General features: G+C 37.5%; 1 protein-coding gene across 1 annotated transcript in view; it reads right to left on the bottom strand.

Annotated features, from left to right (window-relative positions):
- Positions 1 to 22,907, bottom strand: part of STS (steroid sulfatase) — a 300,091-nt gene that overhangs the window by 35,807 nt on the left and 241,377 nt on the right. The gene's annotated exons all lie outside the window — the stretch shown is intronic.

Genomic DNA, 22,907 nt, shown 5'->3' with positions numbered 1-22,907 from the left:
AGGGGAACTGGTGACAAAGGACATGGAGAAGGCCAAGGTACTCAATGTCTTCCTCAACTCAGTCTTTACTGGTAAGACTGGCTTTCAGGAATCTGAGATCTCTGAGACCAGTGAGAAAGTCTGAAGCAAAGAAAACTTACCCTTGCTGGAGAAGGATCTGATTAGGGAACATTTAAACTGGACAGACATAAGTTCTGAGGGAGTTGACTGATGTCACTGAGAGGCCATTCTCGATTATCTAGGAAAGGTAATGGTGATTGGGAGAGGTTGCTGAGGACTAGAAGAAAGCAAATGTTGTCCCTACCTTCAAGAAGGCAAAGAAGGAGGATTCAGGGAACTACAGGCCTGTCAGCCTCACATCAGTCTCTGGGAACGTGATGGACCAAATTCTTCTGGAAATTATTTCCAGACCCATGAAGGACAAGAAGGTGATTGGGAATCATCAGCATGGATTTGCAAAGGGGAAATCTTGCTTAATCAACCTGGTAGCTTTCTGTGATGAGATGACTGGCGTGGTGGGTGAAAGGAAAGCAGTGGGTATTGTTTATCTTGTCTTTAGCAAGGTTTTTGATACCATCTCCAGTAGCATTGTCATAGACAAGCTGATAAAGTACAGGCTAGATAAAGAGATGGCAAGGTGGATTACAAACTGTCTGAATTGCTGGCATTGAAGGTTTGTAATCAGCAGCAGTCTGAGGCCAGTCACGAGTGGCATACCCCAGGGGTCTTACTGGGGTAACGTTTAACATTGTTTAACACCTTCATTCATGATTTGGATGATGTGTCTGTGTGCACTCTCAGCAGATTAATCAAAACTGGGAGGAGTGGTTGATACACCAGATGCTTGTGCTGCCCCGACACACAGGCCTTGGAGAACTGAGCAGACCAGCATCTTGCAAAGTTCAGCCAGAGGTAGTGTCAAGTCCTGCACCTGAGGAGGGGCAACCCCAGGCACCAGTACAGCCTGGGGGCTGACTGGCTGGAAAGGAGCTCTACAAGAGAAGGACCCGGGCGTCCTGGTGGACAGCAAGCTGATCAGGAGCGAGCAATGTGCCCTTGCAGCAAAGGCGGCCAACAGTACCCTGGGCTGCGTCAGGAGGTGCATGGCCAGCACGTTGAGGGAGGTGATCTTTCCCCCTTCTCTGCACTGGTGAGACACATCTGGACTGCTGTGTCCAATTCTAGGCTCCCCAGTATGAGAGACATGGACTTACTGGAAAGAGTCCAGTAAAAAGATGATTAAGGGACTGGAGCACCTCTCCTATGAGGAAAGGCTGAAAGGGCTGGGACTGTTCAGCCTGGAGAAAAGAAGGCTGAGGGGGATCTCACTGAAATGTATAAATACCTGAAGGGAGGGAATATAGAAGATGGAGGTAGATTCTTCCCAGTGGTGCCCAGTGACAGGACCAGAGGCCGTGGGCACAACCTGAAACACAGGAGGTTCCCTCTGAGCATCAGGGAACACTTTTTTACTGAGGGGGCGACCGAGCACTGGAACAGGTTGCTCAGGGAGTTTGTGGAGTCTCCATCCTTGGAGGTATTGCAAACCTGACTGCACACAGCCAAGAGCAACCTGCTCTATCTGACCCTGCTCTGCAGGGGGTTGGACTAGACACCTCCTTAGCTGTCTTTCAACCTCAGCCATCCTGTGATCTTGTAGTTCTAAAATTTAGTTATTACTGGAAATGTCAGCATTTTAAATTTTCCATCAGACATGGAATGTTATCAAATTTGAAATGATTGGATTTTCCCCTGGGACAGAAAATTTGCCTTTCAAACACTCATCATTATGCAGTTTTAGTTGTGCATAACCACAGACACTTGAATCTTGAAGTATTTATTTGAAACATTGCTGATGCAAATTCACATACAATTAAAATAACAGATTTGCCCAAGGTGAGGGCAGGGAAAGGAATGCATTTCTCCCACTTTTCCACAGCCCATCAAGAAGCATAATTTAGTTCATTCACCAGAGAAGTGGCTGAGCAACTATATGAAGCCTTTACCCACAGCATGGCTGCATCCTGCCCTGAGTCAGTAAGAAGAATGTTGAGATGACTGCTGAAGAGAAAAATAATGACAAAAATATGTTAAGCAACAAACATTACGTGACATGCTGTTTGCACTCTACCTTGACAATTTACGAGGAGGAATTTAGGACTTCTGTGATGTCTTGGATTAACATTAATATATATTCTGGCTATCTTTCACAGGCAAAGCAGTTGATCAGGTGAAGGTGGAAAGGCAAAGGCAATGCTATCGTCTCCTCCTCTCACAGGGATTAGCTTCAAGGTTCCCTGGGGCCTCAGAGAACAGCAAGGTTATACAAAAAAATGAAAGCACAAAGACTTTCTGACAAGGAGGAAGCAAGGTCTTCTTTTTCCTAGGAAACCCAAACCTAGTGCTGCATATGATTCAAGTACCTTGAAAAGTCAGGATCCTGACTTCTAACTTGTTTTTTTTATGTCATAACAGCTGCATGATGAACATACATATATGGGTACATTTCTGAAAAAAAGGATAGATGAATCCAACCAAAGCAGACAAACCTTTCTTGAGGAAACATAAAGACCTTAAAAGGAACTTAGAAAATGCTATAAAAATCTATCAACTGTTTATGCTTTTAACTGAGCTATATAGTGTAACAAAGAATTTGTGTCATAGAAAATGCAATATGATTTTGTTACACAGAAAATATTACTCCATGTTTAAATATGTAACATTTTTGTAAGGAAGAAAACAAACAAGCAAATGACAAAACCCAAACCCAACAAATACTTCAATTTTGGAAATGTCCAAAGAAGTTAAAATTCCTTTTTTTTATTTCCTCAAACAATTTTAATTAAGTTCAGTAAATTGTTACAACTGTTACCTTCTGCATTTTTTTAAATTTCATGAATCATAATACTGGAGGTAAATAACCCAATTTAATTAACCAGAATACCTATACTACAACACCAGCAGTCTCATATCAGCCCTCTAGAATGTAATTGCATATTTCAAAAGGAAAAATAGAAAAAATCTGAACAACAAAAAAACTCACATAATAAAGCTCTTCTGATGCAGATAAAATCAAGCTACAGTTACCAGTAATATTAGCAGAGCTCCCACTTAGCATGTTAAATTTTTGTATATGTGAATCAACAGTAGTTTCACCCTTAATTAAAGTAGGTATTGCAAAACACTTGGCCCTTTTCTCATTTATTCTTTTTATCTTATTCCATGTCTTTTCTGCTGAAGTATGGTGATTAATACAGCTACAGAAGTTTTGCCAGCATGATTTCTTAGATATTCTAATAACCCCCTGAGCCTGAATATGCTTTTCTTTTATAATCTATCAACTCCTGAAGTTTCAACAAATGTCTTGCCTTATTCAAAGTCTTTCTCGTATCTTCAAATGCTTTATAACAATTTCCTACCAGAGCTCTAGAGGGTTGCTTTTTTTTCTTAAATGTTACAGGAAAAGTACTTGATATATATACCACAAAGTCCCATTACAATCAGTAGCAGGAAACAAAATCCCCAAAAGAAAGAGCAGAGAAAAAGAGCAATCTTGATTTAGAAAATAGAACCCCCCCCAGCCAACCCAAGCCTTCTGGCTGAAAGCTTTTTATTTGTTTGTTCATTTTTTTCCATTTATATTTATCAGAAGGTAGTATCAAAGAGGAGGGGTAATATTTCATCGAAAACATGTTCCAGGTTTCATCTTACACATTTATGATTCTGTTAGCTTTACAAAGAGTGGTATTTAACCATCAGACTGCTTCTAGTGGAAAGAGAATTGCAAACATCTTATGGTCTTATAAGGCATTTGTATTATCCTTCTTTTCTTTCATGTCTTCCTCAATGAACTGTTTACAACTTGTTTAACTTCCGATATCTACCATGTGGTTTTCTACACTGTTAGTCATTAGGAAAAGATGTCATATCTGTAACATAACTTATCCCAGACATCCTATGTAGATCAGACAAATAAAAGTACCTGTTTATTTCCACTGAATCCCTATGTAAGGTTTCTGATTTGATTAGCTCAGGTGTAAAACTAGAGGAGATAAATACCAGTCTCTGAGAACTGCTGCAGAAGTTTCATGCCTTCTTTTCTTCTCAAACTTGTTTTCTTTCTTCAGAGACTTTCTTGCCCTCAACCACTCAGTTTTCCCTGGATTATTATGATCCCTAGCTACCTCTCTAGTAAGAATCAAATTCATGCTAAGTGTTTCCAAACTGTTTTTTTTTCTCTTCTGATTTTGTTTCTGTTTTATCTTTCTTTTTTTTTTTTTTTCCTCCCCCCCCCCCCCCCCCCCCCAGTATGGAATATACTTTATTGTTTTAATGTTTGAAGGGTCTTTCATCAGATCCTTGCATATCACATAAATGGTTTTCCACAAAGCTTTCAGTAATCTTTTCCTTATCATTACTCCATCATTCTTTTCCTTAAACAGCTACTTGTTTTCAACATTAGGTATGATGTTTCCCAGATATTTGTCTCCCCATACTGTAACAATAAAATCAGTTTCTGTCTCTGCCCTGGATTTCACCATCCTTTTAGGAATTTTTCAACTCAAAACACTGGTGCTGCCTTCCATACGGCAATTAGATATGTGTGTAACTTTCCACAAAGCCAGATTATTGTCTATTCAACGTTTTCCTTAAAACATTTCTTAGGTAGTCTCTGGTAGACTTGCCAATGATTGAACAGAAGGGGTAGGATTTAATTTCATTCAACTATTGATGTTTACATCTGAGCTACTTATCCTAAATGTTCTCTACAATCAATGGAGAAAAAAAATTACCGTGTAATTAAAGTGATCTGGTTTTTACAGCTGCCTTAGGATAAGATAAGTCATGTTCTAACAGTTCTTTTTTCTCTTCTTTCACTATAAAAAGATCTTGAGTGGCCAGTTCAGATACAGAGATCTACACTGCAGAGAACCCTGTGGTTCCTTATCATAGAGAGCAATACTGCCATGTTATTGTCTTCCATTGCTAGACCTCTTTGTGGTAACTGTTGCTGTCACTTGCCTTCGCTTGTAGACTCTTCAGATCAATGTAAAGCAGAGGATAGTGGATGACAGGCTATGCTGGGTGTCTATATACAATACTGCATGATATGGTAAAGACTAACTGTAGCAAAAAAACTAATAAAAATATTATTATAGTAGAATGGAAGAGAATGAGGAATTTGGAGTATTTTTTGTTTAGTTAGAAGACACTAATGTATTATTGTAACAAGGTTATTGGAAAAGTGTAGGTTAAGAAAAAAATACTCAAATATTGCTGACAAAAGATGGCAGAAATGAACAGATAATAAATATTTTGTTCAAGTGATAGACCACTAACTTTGCAGAATTCTGGGGTTTGGCTTGGAATAAATTAATCTTGATTAATGCTTCATATTTAGAACACATCAGCAGACATGGCAAAAAATTGTTTTTAAGGTGCCCATTGCCTGAATGCCTTCACAAGCATTTAAAGTTGATTTTTAAGTTCTTCCTTATTCAGTTAGCACTAGAGGTACAACTCCTTTTCTTATCTCAGAGCCTCTAATCCTGTCACAAGTTGTCCAGACTCTCATATCTCCAGAGTAGGATTGAAATGATTCTATGTCTTTTCATACTGTGCAAATAAAGTCTTCTAGGAATCAGTCTACCACATATTGGTATGTCCTGTTAGGGTTATCTCTGCTTACAGTAAGTAAATATGAAAGAAAGGTGCAGAAGGGACAGAAGACCAGAATAAGAAACTACTGTTGATGAATTTTTGGCATTTGAAACACCTATTCAAATATGAAATCCACTTATAATAAAAAAGGAGGGATTACTACCAGAAGCAATCAAATCACGCATTAGTGTCATCACATACACTTAAGTTACAATTAATCATATTCTGATTAGTAGTTTTTCTAAATACTAATAAATTACAACTACAGAATTCTTAAGCTAACAGCATGGAGCCCTACAGTTTCTGGAGGGTGACATTTAATTTGCTGTAGTCAAAGGATTATAACATTTCTCTAATTCTCAGGTAGAGAGATTTTCATGCAATTAACTTCAGTGTCTTTCTCCACTCCTAGAATTACCAAGTAAATCTCTTTACAAAGAAGATAAACTGATGCATCCAATCATTAATAACAAATGCATTTTTTTAATTAACATAAAATATTTCACACTGAAAAAGAGAATTTGTGAAAGTGAAGTGCAACAAAACACATGAATCCTGTTGCATCAAAGATTCAGCCTAATGTTTTTAAAAAAGAGTAAATAATCTAGCTGCTAGGTTCCGGTTCATTTCACATATAGTTTGACAGAGGAAGGCAAGATGCAGGATAGAATGGCAGATTTTGAAAACCAAATGAGAAAACATTTCCAGACTTGACATAGAAGGCATAGCTTGTGGGAGAAAATTATCTGGGTAGATTTATTATATATTATATTGCTGAATCTAAGTATGATCTTTATGGTCTCAGGGATAATGACCTCCTGTTTAATAAACCCAACAAAAAGACCAGAGACTCAAAACCTCAAGGTCGATGAGAAAGGAAGAAGCTGTCACATTTGACACCAAAGACTGTGTCTTAGACTGGCTGACAGTGACATCAAAAGGGAACACCTCTCCAACAAAAAAGCAGTTATTTAGCTGCTTGACAGCAAAAAAATATCACGGAAGTATTTAATCCATGTTTATTATAAAATATATCTTTTTTTTTTTTTTTTCAAAACGATACCTGCCTTAATTAACTCCTATTAGAATAGATAAGCTAAAATTGTGTTTTCTTTGTTTTGATAAAATACTCACTTCTCATTGTTTATTTGGTTGATTGTATTGTTTGGTTTGATCTACAATGCTCTATCAAGTCCCTTCTGGTGATTTAATATTAATATTTAACAGTATTTCATTGTTGTAGGCACACAGACAAATTGACAGGCAAAAGATCACAAGCTTTATACAAGGTCTTTTTGTTTATCCCTTTGTTAGTAGCTGTAGCCTCAATGCTGGTAAAATCACACATATTAACTATGCTCTGAGACTGCTAACAGACAACTGTAGGCAAAAATCAGTGTTAATAGTCAAACTGTATAGTATTTATTCCCTAATTGGGATGTTTACAATAAAAGCTTTAATATCTGAGGTAAGCACACTGAACCTTCTACAGTCAATAAACAGATATATAGAAACTTCCAGTGAACTCTCACTGGACCTCTTCTACACAGCACTGTCACATTAAGGTCCAGTATCACATCAAGTGACAAGAATCCACCTTAACAGTGCAAACCATAAAATACTGCTGCATTTCTTTTCTGAACTCAATCTTATTTTTCAACATCCTTTTGAGACAAGAACTCCGGAACAAAAGAGACCATAGTATCCAGATTTTGATCTCCATAATGCCATTCAAAGAAGTTATTTACTCTAATTTGTTATTCCAAGAAATTCCCCCTTAGTGTACTCAAGAACTCTCATTTCTCTCTATTAGAGCGCCTCATATATATCTTGTACTCTGTCAGTCATTGATTAAGAATCTTAGATATGTTAATTTTATCATATACCAGTGCTTTTTAAAATACGAGCCTTTGTCCATGGTTCAGAAGCACCACCTGAGAGATGTCTGCCTTAAACATCTAAATCACACCATGGAAATGTCTGATTGATACAATTCATCCGGTCACATTGTCCCACTGATCACAAACTGAATCTAGACATCTACCCACACAGGCAGATACCTACGTTGTGGATGTCTAAATTTGTCAGATGAATCCCTCCCTTGATGTCTGGCATCGCATCAATCTTCATTAACATTTCAAAAAAGAATCTTTCATTGGAGTTTGTCATTTGATCAATATTGAAACCTCCTGCAAGGCTATGATGTTGACAAAATCCCTGATTTATTTCAGAAATTCTTACCACCTCCGCCTGATTCCTCAAATTGGCAGGCCACTGAGGTGCTCAGGCTTCCAGTACACCTCTTTGAAAGTTCTCAGAAGGGGAGGTGGTTAAGAGCCTTGAAATTTCCAGTTCTTAGCTTCACTTCCAGCACAGCCACAGCTGCTATTTGGGTTGCTGGTTCTGAGGCAGTCAATAGTTTCCTGGAACTGGGAAGGCAGTGGCAATTAACTTTAGCTGGAAGCTTTGAAGTATCTTGACTTTGTTCTGAATCAGAATAAAATTATATTACAAAGATCGAATTTCTAGTCCTCTTAAACATGGAATTGCTAATCATGTCAAAGCTCTATTTAAAATGCAATTTGTTCAGATGAGCTTAATTTAGTACATGATCAAATATGCTTGTATAACTAATCTACCCTCTTCTTTATATACTTCTCCTCCAACATTTATATACAATTTACCAACAAATATTTTATTATTTATTTCAAAAATATTGAGAAAAATATTGATCCAGTTAGTTTCCAATATAACATGAATCTGTGCATAATCATAATAGATGCTCTCAAAACACAATAATTTCGGAATGAAAGCTTGTGATCTATCATTAAAACAGCTTTGTTTGTTGGTTTTAATGCATTTATTCTAGGCTGCATTGATTTTGTGTAGCAATGCACTTGTTATCAGAATTTTCAGGCCGGACTCAGTATAATGACTTACAGAACTAATTATATTATGGCAATACCGTGGACTGCACTATGGCAAGAACTATGGAACTTAAGTTATAAGTATGAAATTCAAGTTTGTTCATTAGTCATAACAGTGATGCACCTGGGTATCAAGCCTGTGGCTGTGTGTCCACCTTAATTAGTCATTAATTCCCTGGGTGGTCAGGAAGTTGTCTGCTAGTCATTCTCCTAGATGGGACAATGCACTGGCTTGAAACCCGGTGACTAAGTGACTGAACCCCCAGCCACCTTCACAACCAAGTATTTAACTTATCAGTGCAGGAGCACTTCTTGTGGGACTTTTAGACTGTCCTGAAGATTCTCTCCAGGCAGTTCTTGTTGTGCCTAAACCGAGTGGTATTCTTAAAAGTGTTGATTGACACCCTGGGTGGGGAATCTGGCCCCTATGGACCCCTCCTCTCGGGTGCTTTCTGCTGCAAATTGTTCAGGTTGTGAACAGATAAGACATTTGTAAATGGTCAGTAGAAACTGTTCCTGCGGATGCAGAAGTTGTCACATAGGACAGTTTCTTGTACTTTGCTAAGACAAGTAAGAGACTTCTTGAATGTAGATTAAGATATTCAACAGTGATGGGTCATGCATGTTCTGGCGCAGTAGGACTACAGTCCAGCTGGATTTTCAGGCATGAGCAGAAGAGCAAGTCCTGGATAAGTCACCCATTCCAGCTGAAGGTGCTGTTGTAAGGACCCTTACAGGAACTCTTGTCACCATCCAGACAGCAACTGACCATCCTGTTAGAGAGATTTGATTTCCAATATGGGATTTACCCTATTCCAAGATACCAACAGTTATTTTTTTTTAACAAATCCTCTTTCTGTGTCAGCACAAGAACATAAAAAAAATACCATTAAAAAGAAATTGCTTCTCCAGATTTATTTTAAATCAAAAATTCTATATATACATCCATATTCATTAATATATAGATGCATAATCATTAACATTCCATTAACACTCCTTGATTACTTGCTCATTCTAGCCTTTAGCCTTTCCTGGCATTTTTCCAGGACTGTTGTTAAGAATGAGTGGCTCACAGTTATCCAAATCAGCCTGTTTGCCTTTTTTTAGAAATAATGACGTGACACACTATTTTCAAATCGGAAATCCCCCCAAATCCCATGATTTGTAGAACATTGACTCCTAATCATTTAAAGAGCTCCACAGATACTGCGTGAATTCAAGCAACTTCCCAGAAATTGTGGGTTTGCATCACACTGTTTCTGTATCAGCCCTGGTTTCTGTACAGGACGGAATCAAGTGAAGGGTTTGTTTGGAAAGTTTGTAAGCATTTTAAGGCAAGAAACAGTGTGTTTGTTCTTCATTTGTACCGAACAACAACAACAAAATAGTGGTGTCCTGCTTGATACCTGGGCTTTGTTTGTATAAAAATAAGTTACAACAATAATGAAAATAATTTTGAAGAAGATTAAAAGGGAACCCCGAATCCCCACATTTTGATAAACGAATACCAGTTTAAGCCCATTTCCTAAAACAAACCAAACTGAATTTCTCTGAACAATAATAATAATAAAAAAGTAATGAAATGATTTTATATTGCAGCTAAACTGAAAGTGAAAAGTATTCAAAGGATTTTTTAATGAAAGAAAAAGGGCAACCCAAAAGCTTTGAGAACCCATCAAAATAAACTCTTTTGTGGCATTCAATTATTATTAAAAAGTATTCAGCCTTCTAAATTTGAATCTCATAATCCTGGAATGAGATAAGATGCTGCTTCTCTTGAGCCTGCAGAAACAGAAATCTGAATGAGTATCATAGAAACTAATAAGCTTAAACCAAAGAAGTAATCAATGTAATATTGATTCAAATTGGAAATCTCACTGGAAACCAGAAAAGGTTTGCAAAGGTATGGTTTCTGTATCTGGTTCCCTAAAAATCTGCTTATTACAAATAAGAAAGCTTGCCGGTAAACCAGAAATACTTTCTAAATTCCCTTTTTCCCTTTTGTTACTAAAACCAATGATTGTGGCCTCCAGTGTTACCAGGTTCGGTCTAAACAAAAACCATTTTTGAAAACCTAAGAGAGTAGTATTTCACCTTACTATAAAGATTAATAGTCTTAGGCCAGGCTGACTACAGAGGGAATTTAAAAAAGAAGTTTCAAAGCTTATAAGCTTTTTGCTAAAATCAATCCAATCAATTACTACAATTTAGTGCTGATCAGTTTTCAACACCAAAGAAAATTGTCTCATCAATCTATAGGATTAGTGGTCTGTAATGAAAATGTGACCGGCATAACACTAAATCCGTTGTCCAGAAACCGATTTCTACTTTTCTCTCTTCTACTGTACTGTAGATGATCCTAATTAATCCCAAACCTTTGTAGGACTATTCCTGTGATCAGTAATGACCAATTAACGATGACTAACTCTCTCATTGGCTGTGACATGGGGTCTCATTATGCAGAAAACACATCGTGGGGCCTTCACTGATCTTCTTTTCAATGCCAACTGCATGATATGTGATAATTCCAGTATTGGCTGTCTCCCAAAATGCTCCCTTACGTAAAAGGTATAACTGTTAAGTATGAGAACATGATAAATGATGTATAGAGTAAAATCTGCCTTAAATGTCAAGTGTTCATATCTCTGATTTGTTATGTGTATGCACAAATTTGTTTAGCATAGTATCATAGTTATTGAATTACTATCTGAGCTTCAAATTTAGGTCTTATTGAAATAATATTTCTACATGGTTTTCTCCATGTAAAAATATAAGGACATACTCCCTGTCCTTGATTTTGTCTTTCTGAAAAGACATTTACCTTACTCCAGTACAGAGATGGAGAATTATGCCGTAAGGAAGGTTGCTAAGGGATTTTAGGCAGATCTCCTAGCTATCATGACACTATGAGATAGAAATAATCCAGGGAAAAAGGAAAAAAAAAAAAACCAAAACAAAAAAACAGAAGAAAAATCATTAACTGTACATGGATAACTTATTAGAGGAGCTGCCCACAAGCACAGCTCTCTGTAAACAACCAACTCACAGAGGAAGAAAACAGAAGGAGGAACTGGAGGAAGATGTTGCAAAATTAATTATAGGGATCTAGGGTGTATATCAGAAGAAATCCATGGTGTGTATGATGGAAATATAGAAAAGAATAAAATACAGGTTAATCAGAATTAAATAACTACTCACCTATAGGACAGCTGGGTTTGTTGCTATGCCCAATATTTTATGGTTTTTCTGCGGAAAAAAAAAAAAAAAAAAGTCAAATTGACTGAGTTTCAGTTTAGGCACTGCATTTATGGCCTCAAGGAGAACCTGAGTAGTCTGGGTTTCACCACACCTCAAATTCCTTAGCTTTTCTCAGGATCAGGGAGTGTTCTGCGATGCAAACATTCAGCATGGCAGAATGCTCTGTGTTTCATCTCATTATTTTCCCTATATTAGGATACAGGTTTTCCCCACACTTTTCCTTTTCGAAGAACAAGCCTGAAATTAGGCTTTAGGTATTTAATACAAGTAAGCAGGAAAATTACACTTTAAAAATGTATATGATATTGCAATATCTTACAAACATAATAGAAATGCAGTTTCCATGAAAACCATGCACATAATGAATATAAATATAAAGACAACAAATGTAACAGTATCTAGTGACAGCAATACTGAATATGTACATAATGGTTGAGTTTTCTTTGTTAATCATTCTTTTTGAGTATCAGGCTTTGAGCATGTAAATTCCCAGTAACATTGCCTGACCATAGGGCATTTTATGCAAAGAAGAAACTAAATTTGAGTGCTTGCCCTTCATATTGGGAAGAGGAAAGCTTCTGTAGTTTGTTCCTTACACTTTTAAAGAAGATTAGATATTTTTGTAATGCATTTCATTAACATGTCCTTGGAGAGAAAGATCATAGTGATCAGAACATTAAATAAGAATCTTACTGAAAAGAAGGGTGTATTAAATATGAACAAATAAATTAGAGCCATAATAGCTGTAACCCCCTATCAGCTCTATGCAGTTAGACCTTTGGGTTTTAGACAAATTTAACAAATGAAGTGCAACCTGAGGATGTCACAGTGTAAGACCACAAATTCTTTGAAATCTGAGAAAGTCTGGGGCTGCCAAGCTATGCAAGATATATAAACCCACTAATATGAAGAAGATCTTGGCACTGCCTCTAGTTGCAGGGCTTTATTTTCATTCTTAAAAACAGGAAGTCATTTTCCCAGACACTGAGGAATGGTATCAAGCAGATTTACACTCCAAGACTTTTGAAAATTTCCCTTTGCCATAAATTATCTTCTGCATATTTTCTGGCTGGACTGCTTGGATCTAGGGGTAAAAACAAAGGACTTAAGCAGCAACCAAGACAAAAAATAGGCCAGTTTAAATAATGAAATGAATTAGACCTCACTCACCTCATGAAAAGAAAAAGGGGTTTTCATGAAGAGGAAACCACAGCTTCTTTTATTTATTCATGGGGAGCTGTGTGATATGACTGTCAGAATGTGGTCAAACTTCACAGATCCTGCTGTCTTTCTGCCAAGAGACAACCTGCCTTTGGGGGCACTCATGACAGAGCCTGGTTCAAAAAATTTCATATTAAAAAAAAATCAGCTTCAATAAAATAAATTACCTGCCGGCTAATTGCACAGGCAGCAGTTAATTTAACAGCATTTTATTTCTGAGCCTGAACCACTTCCATATAGTGGTTCATACCAGTGTCACACAGTTGAATTTCAAGAAGGACACTTGCAACACAATGAACCACCTGGTAAACCCTGAAAAACACTGAAAAACATTTTCAAGAACAGTTCAGGTGATGGTTTGTGAGTGTTTTGCTGTAGCAACTCACACCTTGACATGATAATAAGAGTCAATAGAGGAAAGAAGGGAGTCTCTGAGATTTTATGATTTAAGACCCTCTTGGCAGTGAAGCTAAACATGCTTTTAAAATCTTTTCTTTATCCTGCTGATGTCAGTCAGGTTAAAAATAATGAGATTTCAGACTGAAGGAAGAGTGCGTTTCCATTCCCTGTCCTTGCTTTTCTTAAAGAAGCACAGACAAGAGGTGTTTATGCATGGGGTAAAATAGATTTATTTATTTTTTAAATATCATCGTAAAAGCCACACAGGAGACAATTTATGGGTAATTAAACTTCTGAGCAATGGAGATGGGTTTTTTTGAGCTGCTGTTGGGGATTGAAACATGACCCTGGACTGAACAGAAACGTGAAGTGTAAATGGACTTATAAATAAACACTAAAGCTCTTCATCTTCTCCATGTAATCAGTGGGCATATTGACGTTTGGGGTTAGTGGCAATATTTGCATGAATAACTAATTTCCTACATTCTGTTTTGGTCACACATCTCCCAAGTTGAAGTGCTGATTAGAACAAGTACAGCGAAGACAACTGCATTGTTGTGGCTCCAATAATCTGTATGTAAGGTCAAGTAAGCTGAAAACCAAAACTACCAAGTATGTATAACAATTGTTTCAATTTTCTAAATGTCAAGGATGAAGATTTTCAACCCAGTCATTTTCAGGTGATGACCCTGCAAAAAAGGCCATATAGTTAATATCCTATAACCTATCCAGTAACTCTAGTACATTTAGGAGGCCCAAATTCATAAGAAGATCTAAACCCATTCACCCTAGTGAAAAAGATCCCGAGAGCTTGATGTACATAGTTCTGAAAGTGACAATTCACTAGATCAAATTTAGGTATCTCAAGTTCCTTGAACATTAAATAGCAAGAATTTTGTGCCTCAGAATGCCCCAGAATTAGTCTGTATGCTAAACAAGGAACCCCAAAACTGTATGAAATAAAAAATAAGTAAGGAGTGCCTCTTCCAGAACATGTTATTATCCTGAGCTGTAAAGGTGGGCATTCAGGGAAAAGTGGTGTACTGTTGTTATTTCACACTTACTCATAATAGCTTCAGGGTTATAAAGTTCACCCGGGAAGCAGAAGATCTGATATACCCTCAGAGATGGTCATAACCCACAGTTTCTACATTTTGAATGTTAGTGAAAACCGTCAGGCTAAGAAATAGCCTGGATATTCTTTGCTGCTGGGTAGAGGCTGGGCCACTGCCTAGAGAACAGTGGAGGATGCATGGGTCCAGAGGGAGACAGCACTGAGAGGGACCTTGTCCTTGTAGCCCACTAACGAGTGATGCCTTTAAGAAAAAGCAATTTTCTACTTTGAACCAAGAGCGAGAAGGAGCAGCCTGCCAAGGGTCCTGCCTACACAGCTAAATAAAAGCAGGCCAAGAAGTTGGCTCAAGGGCTCGGTCCCTTACTGCCTAGGCTGCCAAACTCTTGGCCACCTCTCTCCCCACTTGGCAGCATTCCATTTGGCTGTGCCAGCATTTTTCCAGTTCAAAGCAGGGGCCGCTGCCGAGGGATGAAACTGTGCTAGATTTGGCTCCTGTGCTGGATTTGGCTCCATCTGCAGTCCTCCAACTCTGTCCCAGAAGCTTTTGCATTTGCAGCCATCCCTACATGTTCTCCATCCATGTCCCCAACTACGATCTTTCACGTCTTTAAATAATTTCTCTTGTGTACTGCATATAAACTCTTGTAGTATATTTGGAGGTGGAAAACAGGAAATTATTCTGTTTTCATGTCACATGTGCATCATATGGGGTCCAGAGTGGGCTGGTCGGTGACGCGGCTATGGCCAGTCTGCTTTAGATGGTGCTAACTATAAGCAGTTTGGACATGAACTTAAACATGATTCATGTCACTTGTCTCTTCTATTTAGCAGTACAGATGTAGCAAAAGATCCCTTTGCTTCTTGGGCAAGTTCCTTCATTGTTTATTCATTTGTATTCTTTTTTTTTCTCTAATAAAAATGCAGCAGCGCTACAGTTTACTAATTTGCAATTTTTCATCATCATCCATTAAGAACAGCACATTGTACTAGCAGTGGAGCAGCTGAGCGACAAACAAAAGTGTCTAACTGAAAACAGAGGGACAGGAAGAAAATGAGCATTGTGGAGCAGCAGCTAACAGCAGCTGCCATGAAGGTGGAACTCTGAGGAATGCCGTATGTGACTGGAAGAAGTTTAAATTAGGCCTTGTAATTTTGGATGGTTTGTGAAATCCCTAAACCAGTAAAAAAGTACAGTGGGAATTGCAGCCACAAACTGGAAAAAGATAATTCTAATCCAGATCTGTTCCTATTTGGACTTGTTAAAAAAATGTAAGAATTTCCCAGAATGAAGCAAGATGCTGGAAGCAAGACAAGGCGATGTTACAACAAACTGACTAAAATGAGAAATATGGATCACAGAAGCAGAAGGACATGAAACAAAAAAGTGTTTAAAAGGAGAAATCTGTGTCCAAAAGGAACAGTATGAGTGACTGATTAAGCTGGGCAAAAGAATCACTGACCTAAACATTGTCCAGCTGCTCAGCAAAACTGTTATATTTGAACAGAAAATCGTACAAAAACTGTAGGCAAATATTATGAGTATCCAAAAAGAACCAAAATACACATATGGCATGAAATTTTTATGAATTGTTTATACACATTATGAAAACATTTAAGAAACAGCTAAAGTAGCACCTTGAGTGCAAGGGAAACCCTTAATAAGTTACTTATTTCAGACTATATGAAAACATTATAATAGTCCTACTGGAAGATGTAAGAAGGGACAGCCTTTTCACAGTTATATTTGTTAGCTAATTACCATCATATTTGACCTCGGTAAAAAAACCAGTAATGAGCTATATGATTTTATCCCATTTGGCTGTTAATACAAAGATTCTGTGAACTTTCATACTGATAGAAATGAAAGTTCAGTGCACGGACACACTTCACAATGAAATGTGCACCTTGAGTCACCCAGGGCAAAGCAAAGGAAGAATTTTACTATTGCTGAGTAAAGGAATTGCTGGTTGGTGAGTCTGGTACATGAGAAGGTACCTGGTCTGAATGAGTGGTATTATGTATCTCCTAAGAGGAAATACAGTCCTTAAATCAGTAAGAAAAGTGTCAAGCCTGCCTCTGAATAAGGAAGAAATAATTATAAAAAGGAAGTATTAATAAGAAGATTAAATATACCTAGATTTCCTGGAAAGTTCAGCTATGGTGAACAGCTACAAAATGAACGTACTCCATACGTGTACTCAGTAAGTGCAACCTGAGACGTAAAGTAACCTGGGGGAGGAATTCTCAATGGGATGACTGTCAGGAAAACATTTGGAGCAAACTAGCTGATTTCAGAGAGAAAGAGTCTTTTCATTTTAAATTTGAGGTAAAAAGATGAAGATTAATTTTTCCTTCTATTTTTTTTTCATTGTCTTCTGTAAGTGTTTAAAATAACTATTCTCATTTTATGTAGAGCAAATACATATTTTTATTTGCATTTCACCTGGGCTTTAATTGCACTAAGGACGATTTCAAGACAAGTGGGTGGTAAGAGTTCATTCCTTGGGAGTGGGTTTTCAAACAAACAAGGTGTGGAAATGCTTCAACAAATGTCCAACTCATAGTAGCATTCCTCAGAGTACTGCAAATAAGCAGGTTGTGTCGCCCCAGCAGTTGTATGGCAATCAAGAGAAGCATCCTCTATGGGTTGGTAAAAAACACAAGGGCTCTCTGAAATGCTGTAAAATAGGAAGAAGCACGCTTGCAAAGGTTCTTAGAAATGCTGTAATAAAAGATTGTCGGTAAGTTCATGGTGCAAGTGGAAAGGAGCCAGGCTTGTGAGAGGCTTGCCTAAGTGGGAACATTGTTGGGAAAAAAATTGAAGAGGCAATGAACTGACTTTGAAATAAGAGAAAGCCTTTGCTCCTGTAAATCAGGTAAAAGGCAATACAATCTTTTCATGTGTTAATTTCTTACATGGAAATAAGATCATTCTCAGAGATGAGCATGTTATGAGATGGTTCTTTCCCCCCCGCCCCCTGTTTTAACACAAAAGACTTTGTCACGGATGCCCGGATAGGAGACTTGATTTTTTTTAACGTCATTTGAACCCTAAAGACGCTGTAAACGTAGAAGTGATGTATAAAGAAATAAATTAGTGTCCAGCACAAGGTAACACAAATCTTTTGTGGAACTTGTAAAACAATTTATAGTACAACTGATTTAGCCCATAGTATAGGATGTATGAGGAATGGTTCTTCAGCATTTTTCCTAAGGTCTTGCCTTTAATAAATATTGATAATCTTTTTCTTCCAAATTAAAGTAATTTAAAACACAAAAGGAAAAGAGTTACTAATCTTCTATGAAAATTTGGCTCTGTGAGATGTTTTCTTTGGTTCCAATACTAATGCATGTTTAATCTGCTGCTTAATTTATTTTTACTCTTAAAAATAGATTTTAGCAGAAGTGATAGTTATTAGCTTGTCTCCCTGGGTGATATATAAGAACATAAAAAGAAAAAAAGAGACCGAAAGGAGGATTTGTTGTTTCATAAGAAATTTTGAAAGAAACTGATGCCCAAAGAAGAAAGAAACTGTTGAAAGACTGAAAGTTTCACTTTTTCAGTCTCAGAATAAGAAAAGTTTCACAATCTCAAGGTTTCTCAATATGAAAACCTTATTCTGTTCAACTCTAACTGGAAAAGCTAAAAATGCATGCAGAGAATTACCATTATTTTAACAACAATAAAAAGTCCAGATAATTTTACATGTATTCAGATTTTTAATTGAAAAAGAATACATCTTCATTCTGTGATCAAACATATCTCTACATTAAAGAACATATTTCCGAGTTATGTTCAAAGGATACTAAACTAAAGGTATCCTTCTGGTTGAATACACTGAGTGATATAGCACATCGTCATAGCAGAGAAGGATAAGGACAATTTCAAAGACGTGTGTTTTCATTGCATTTCTTTACAACTGCAGTATTTCCAATGGAATACAGCCAGACCTTTTCTTTATTAAAAACTAAAATTAATGAAACCAGTTATCAAAGATAATTTCTGCAAGAAATTATCAAAATAAATTAACAAAAGAAGAGAATTTGTTTGGTGTGGTTCTTTTCTGGAACTTATCAAACATTCTAAACTGAGTACCTTGGGATCATCGAATCAAACTCCTAACTGAGCACTGACCAAGTCACAGCTTACTTTTTCAAACAGGAAATTAATTTTTGCATTTTTTTCCTCACGATTCTATTTTTACAGGCTTTAAAAAAAATTTCTCTTTCCATCTGAAGTTTTCATTTTTTATTTTTTTCTGTATTTGTTCTTTCATGGTTCTTTTACAGTATTTATCAATAAAAGACTTCATCTTCCTTGAAGCCCCCTGAACAGGGAAAACATTGCTGTGTTTAAGGTCTCCCTGTAGAAGTCTTACTGTTCTCATAGTTCTTATTAATTTCATCTCTAGTCTGTATAAGAGAGGTGGAACACAGTTTTTTATCACCATTTTGCCTGCTTCCATGACAGTGAAGGTCAAATCCGCATCGCATTATGATTGGCACATATTGGGCTCTCTGCCTTCTCAATATTGCGCAATTAAAGGCAAAACCTTCATGTTCTTTCTGATAAAATATACTGTATACTTATCTGGGCTTTGAGAAGAGGATTTAAGAGCTCAGGAGAAAAGGGTGAAGTTATGGGCCTACCACTTTTTCCAATCCCCCCAAATCCACTGCTGCCTCATTTCTGAATCTTGATGACACAGAAGAGCAAAGAAACTGTAACACAGAAATATTCTTTTAAGAGAGATCTAATAGCATGGAAATTACATGCTTTAAAAATAGTATCAGCAAAACTTTTACATATTATAACACTTAGTCTGACGTTAACTAAATTGTTTCAGAACAAACATCGTCAAAGGTTAACTTTGAAAATTATCTGTTACCCTTTTTTCTTCAGCTCTGAGTTGAACTCCAGAAGTTTTCCAGTTACCACAAGCATCAAATTCTGTATTTTTATTTCTTTCAAAATATACAGAGTACTGCTCTTCAAACTAGTTGCGTATTGCATTACTAGTGTTTTTAAGATCACAACTTGATGTTTTCAGGTGTTTCTGCATTTTCTGATCCTCTTTGAAAGAACACTGGAGTGAGTCAGAGATATGGAGGATCACAGATTGAAATTCTTTCATCTATATCAGATTTCACAAGGCACGTATGATACTTGAGTAGACCTCCTGGCACTCTTATGAAGAAGTAAGGTTAGTCCCATTTTACATGAAGAAATGAAGCTTGAGGACACATACGAAGAGACTCAACAGCTGACTGGTGGTTACAGATTAAGAACCAGACGCTCATCGACCTCTTTGCACTGTGTGAAAGGAGCCATAAAAATCCCAGCTGGAGTCAGGAAGGATTTCCCTGATCCTGCAGTTATGGCAGTGATGCGACAGCTTGCTGAGAAGCCAGCTACGAGGATAAATGCCTGAACCAGAGAAGCAAACTGGGCACACCTATCGCTGGAAAGGTGATGCTTCCAAGCACCGCGTGTCCTGGGAAGAGCAGCAGAGCCGTGGGTGCATCTCCACTCTCGGATGCAGAGGATGGCATGGCAGTTCTGTCTTCACGGGGTGGCTTTGGTCTGGAAACTAGGCTTAGTCTTGCCTACCCAAATCATGTTGCTTCTGACCAAAAATGTATGCATGAAATTTGTCTGTTTCAGAGCCACAGGAAGCAGGGACGCAAAGAAGAGGTAAAAAAGTGCTGGGTTTTATTAAATCCAATTGTTTATGGATTGGGGTAAACATTACGAGAATGTCAGCCCTGCTCCTGTAAATGACAGTGCTGGCCCTCCAGCCCATTTTTCTTGTCTGGGGTTTTTCAAGCAGAATCCCAAACAGACCAAACGGAACATCACTTCTAGCACTTTCCAGAGAATATAACAAAGAATGGAGCAGAATAAATGAATCTGCCAACAGTTGGCCACCTGTATCCACTGAGGTTAAAAGAGTGCTTTCAAGCTTAAATTTCAGGTGTATAAAGTCTCCTTTTTACCTTCTGAACTGCCCATCACTACACGTTTCACAGGGTGCCTCATTAGGTTGCAGAGCTGCTCAAAGCAGCCCATGTGAAAAATGCTGCTCAGACTACATTAACAAATGTGCAGGGTTTTTTCCTCCAGGAGTGGCACCTATCCCAAGGGCTCCATTATCCAGGTCCCCTTGGCTGTGTGGAAATAATTAATTTCACTTGAGTGGCTTTTATTTAGAGAAATGTTCAGCTGAAGATATTTTGGTTTCAAGGCTGAATTTCCTGGGTTTGATTATTGTGCAAAAATGGATCTACTGTGTTTTAAATGGAAGACAGAGTTATAAAAGTCTTCTGTCCATTAATTCCAAGTTGCTGTGCTGGCATCAATTGTGTATTGATCTACTGAAGAGATTGTAGTTTCCTCTAGTTTTCTTTTCTTCTCAGGCACCCTGAGATCCCTCTATGGTTTAGTAGACAAAAACATAATCTTATTCTATTTGTGTGTCTGTCTTATTCCTCTGTTAAATATTTAGTGTGTGATGATAAGAGAGGGGAGGCACAGAAAAAAACATCTGAAATCAGTATTCCAACAGTTTACTGGAGAAGAAAAGATTAAAGTATCAGTTAAGGGGAAAAAATCATAGACTTTTATAATCACATATTTTTGCTTATCTCTTTAGTAAACAATTTTGATAAAATCAAATAATAGATGAGTGCATTTCAATTTTTTTTTTCATGCGGAATTACTTGGAAGTAATGATATTAAGTTATCTTCATGTTATCTCTCTGATACAGACACCCTGAACCTGTGAAAACTAATACACTGATTTTGATTTGCATATTTTCAATCATATATTTAGTTTCATCTTGACCAAAAGTAAAGGTGCATTGGTCAGCCTCAGCTCTTTTCGGTGAAAGGAAATGAGCAGGTCCTTCTCATTACCACATGCCCTGCTGTATTTTAAGATAACCACCTTGAGATGTCATCTCGATGGAAGACTCAAAAGTAACTTTTTCCAGAGCGTCCCAGAGATCTCATCAGGAGAGGTCCACAGAGGACAAGAGGTCTATTTTATCACTGAACAAGCAATCACACAAGCTTATATTGAGGCATCTACCTTTTTGGGACTTGGCAATGAAATATGCTGTCAAACGACCTAATTTTTCTATTTGTGTTTTATACAATCTCACTTTACCTGATGAGCTGTTAGAAGAAAAAGCAATCATTTCATGGCTGAAGAGAAGGAGCAATGTGAACAGATTTACTAGGTGACTTCACAAATACCGTGTCCTTACTAGAAAAAAAGTTGATCATACATTAGCAAAAGTAGGGAGCAAGAGTCTGCAAAAGCAGTTGGTGACGCAGGAATGAAAGGAAAGACAAGCTTCATTTTTTAAGATATTCATTATTAAATAACAGAAATGAAAAAAAATAAATATGGCAAATGAATCAAGAGTAGAACTTACGGTCAGTCCTTGCAGCTATGGAAACACTGACAGAACTGAAACTGCAAGATTTACTGCTTTCTACACATCTGCAGTAGCCATTTTGAGGTGTCTAGGAAAATGATATATCGTGACTGTTGTAGTGGGATGGTATACTATTTCTAGAAGTCATTTTTTCTGCAATTCTGGTAAATATTAGAAATTGCTTAGGCATATGTTGGTGCATTTGCCTCTGCCCTTCCAGGTACATGCAGTGATCGGTTGTCTTCTCCAGGTGTCACACAGACTGTTAGAGTAGAGAGCTGGCACTGTGACATCCAAGAATAAGCCTGCTGTGTTGATGTTGTATACCTGATTCCAGTCCTGTAATACTTAGAAAGTCTTACTACCTGGAGTAGATAGCCTGAACCTAGTACCACCATCCTGTGATAATCAGGAACATTCTAAATTGCATATCCTGTAAGTAAAGAAAGCAACAAAGTATTACCCAACCTTCTGTCCTCTGCAACATGGTGTAAATATCACCTGTGGATCTCGCCTGAGAGGTTACAGAGGGCGGTTCCAAGGACGGTGTTGTTTTATGGGGTGGCTCTTCTGTAGGAGTGTGGGTGAAAATTACTGTCTGTGTACCAGCTCAGGCAGAAAGTAATTAAGCTGTCTCTAGTCCAGCTTTATTTGGACTTGCCTGGCCTTCAGCTTTGCTAAAACTATAGGCTGAAAATCAGATTAGCTGAGAAACTTTATAACTTCTATAAAGTTATAAAGGCTGGTGCATCTGTTGACAATGCCAGTGTTGCTAGATATATCTAAAAAGTTTTCTACTCCTGAATGGCCAATAATGTAACCTCAGCACTGCTTAAATCAGTAAGATCTGCTGAGCCCCCAGAAGACAGCTACTTGAGAAGTTAGCGCGCTTTGTTCCACTCTAGATGTACCTGATCGAAGCT

This window comes from Accipiter gentilis, chromosome 31 (assembly GCF_929443795.1).
Source record: "Accipiter gentilis chromosome 31, bAccGen1.1, whole genome shotgun sequence".
Taxonomy (NCBI): Eukaryota; Metazoa; Chordata; class Aves; order Accipitriformes; family Accipitridae; genus Astur; species Astur gentilis.
This window is presented reverse-complemented; position numbering and strand designations above follow the sequence as displayed.